Source organism: Choristoneura fumiferana, chromosome 23, assembly GCF_025370935.1.
Source record: "Choristoneura fumiferana chromosome 23, NRCan_CFum_1, whole genome shotgun sequence".
NCBI lineage: Eukaryota > Metazoa > Arthropoda > Insecta > Lepidoptera > Tortricidae > Choristoneura > Choristoneura fumiferana.
The window spans coordinates 15,878,430-15,881,180 of record NC_133494.1 but is presented as its reverse complement, the minus strand read 5'-3'; the positions used below and the strand labels follow the sequence as shown (position 1 = coordinate 15,881,180).

General features: G+C 35.2%; 1 non-coding gene across 1 annotated transcript; it reads left to right on the top strand.

Annotated features, from left to right (window-relative positions):
- The first annotated feature begins 2,066 nt into the window (after window positions 1–2,066).
- On the top strand, window positions 2,067–2,138 carry TRNAM-CAU (transfer RNA methionine (anticodon CAU)). The gene has a single exon. It is a non-coding gene; the product is annotated as a tRNA-Met (tRNA).
- Window positions 2,139–2,751: the final 613 nt, after the last annotated feature.

Below are 2,751 nucleotides of genomic sequence, written 5' to 3'. Positions count from 1 at the left end.
TTTTCCTACAGTGGACGTCCTACGGCTGGTATGATGATGATGAAACGTAACGCCAGTAAAAAAGCAGCCCAAAGCGGTAATCAACGTAAGTCATGTGGTTGTCTTTTTTTAAGGTAAACCATCTCACACTGCCAGATACCTAGCGTAGGTAAATTCCTTTATGTGTACGCTCTAATGATATATCCCTGCGTAATAAATCTCCCACTCACCCCACTGCTGGGCAGGTGTTATTTTTACCCGGAAATTGGGCCCACTCTCATTTTGGATACATTACTTTGATACATGCAGCCTGTCTGCGGTCGAGACTGTTATGTTGGAAGGAACCAGTTGAAAATAAATTTAATAGTTAAGTAATTTATAGATATTGGTATTGTATTTGTCAAACTGATGTTAACTTATTTATGTCGTTGCTCTTCCTTTATTAATTAAATTTTATTATATTATTTTTTTCGGGCTGTATCTAATTAGAAAATATAAAGAAAATGCAAAGGTATATCTAATACAATAAATGAATTGTATGTTGTGAGAATCTCAAATATTTATACAAAAAATGTAAGTACCTACTTTCTAAACTATTTAGTCTGAAGTTATTTAGGAAAAGAGGCGAAAATTGACCATTCACTTGTCTCCAAAACTAATGTATCTAAAATTGAAAAAAAAAAATAAGTACCTACCTAGTTCAAAACCTACGGATTGAAGAAAAACCTCCAAATCCTCTAAAAAAAATGTTATAAGAAAATAAATCTAAAAAGAATACAAACCTCTAAAAAGTATATTATTTAAATTAAAGCATCATAGGAAATTTCCGTAAGACGCAAGTCTAACAAACACTTAGGCCGAGGCCGCATTACGGCTAAACCGCCGCTGTCTTTAACCGCGTGACTTTTTTATACAAGTAAACTTAAAACCGCCAGTGTGGCTGCTTGCATTAGTTTACTTGATTCACAAAGTCACGCGATTAAAAACCGCGGCAGTTTAGCCGTAGTGCGGCCTCGGCCTTATCCGGTTTTTTACTAACCCTTTTCCAGGCATACTGACTACATATAGCGACCAAATGTAAACAAATATGCGACCTTGATAAATTATTATTCGTATAAACAATACAAAACTATGATTCATTTTGTGGTGGCGTATCTATTTGCGCCTGGAAAAGTGTTAAAACTAATACTTTGTACATCTTGAAACCGCTTGGTTCCGTATTGCATAAGAAGGTTCCGTGTTAAAATGACGTAGTTTCACCCGGTAACGTCCGGTTGGCCCTTTCTGCATTGTGTAGTCCATCATTATAGCATCCCTCCCGTCCCTTCTACGAGCAGGTCAATGGAATGTCTTCTTAACTATTGTATTTTTCACCTATGATGAGTTCTGAAACTGACACTTGAAAATTTTCCGAATTACGCATACTATGTCCGCAAAATATTTTTTAAAAATAATTTCTAGTTTGAAGCAAAATAATCATACCAAATTGTTGTCCCTACGTCTTATAATACTGTTAAGGATGTCAATACCTATCAAAATGTCTAAGTAAGTTTAGAGTCGATACCATAAACCTTTATTTTTGCGTGATAGAATTCGGAATCAGTATCTAATCTACGGACATTTGACACAGAGTGAACGTCGTCCGGCTGATGTTAATGTTGACGACCATAAACCGTTGAAAAATACCTTCTTGCCAGAGTTTTGCTTCCAAATAGACTATTTTGCAAGTTTTGAAACTGCGATTTGAAAAAGTACAAACGTTGCAAGTAAATAAAAGCTTCTAAAAATACTGATGACCATAGTCATTGATTTGAGTGAGTAAAAATACACAATGGTTTTTTTTTGGTAAAAATATATACACGTTTTGTTTAATCAGGTACCTACTTTTAATTTCAATTCAATAGTAATAATTATCTAGCTAAAACTAAACGTTTGTTATCAAATATCTTAACCTTTTAACTAAACTAGAATGATGCAATAATTCGATAACTCAGCATTTATTTAGTAAAGTACGATGACGTCACGCGCATGCGCGCATTAGTCACTGCCCGCGGTAGCTGAACAGTAATTTCGACCGATCGTATAAGAGCAGAGTGGCGCAGTGGAAGCGTGCTGGGCCCATAACCCAGAGGTCCGTGGATCGAAACCACGCTCTGCTAAACGTCTTTTTGTTTTATTTTATATATTTATATTGCTAATTGTAGAATTGAATTGTAGAAGTTAATTAAAAAATATTAATATTTCAATCGTTATTATTATGTACCTAAGTACCTATTTACAAAAGTACATTATTTTTATATTTTTTGTTTTGTGTCACGAAACCGACAAAATACCTTATATACGTACGTTTTAATCTTTAACTTTATAGAAAATATAATAATCATCATCATCATCTCAGCTGTAGGAATTCCGCTGTTGAGTATAGGCCTTTCACATAGATCTCCAGTTGCTTCGGTTGGCAGCGGCTTGCATCCAACGGGAAACCACGGCTTTAAGGGGGTTGCTCTTCCATACAAACCTACGGACACCCCGCATAGCTTCCACGGACATGTTTTCTTAGAGGATTTTTTGAGAATAGTAATTTATGGATATGCTCTTCAAGCAAAATCCAAAAAAAAGTAACTTTATTGCATCAAAAGTGCAGCGTGATGCAGTAAATTTTGATGCATTTTACCATTGTATGAGTACAACTGACAGTGTTCGCAGCGAACATGTAGTGACATTTTATATGGGTGCGTGAGTCAATGTCACAAAATCAAACTATGTAAATAG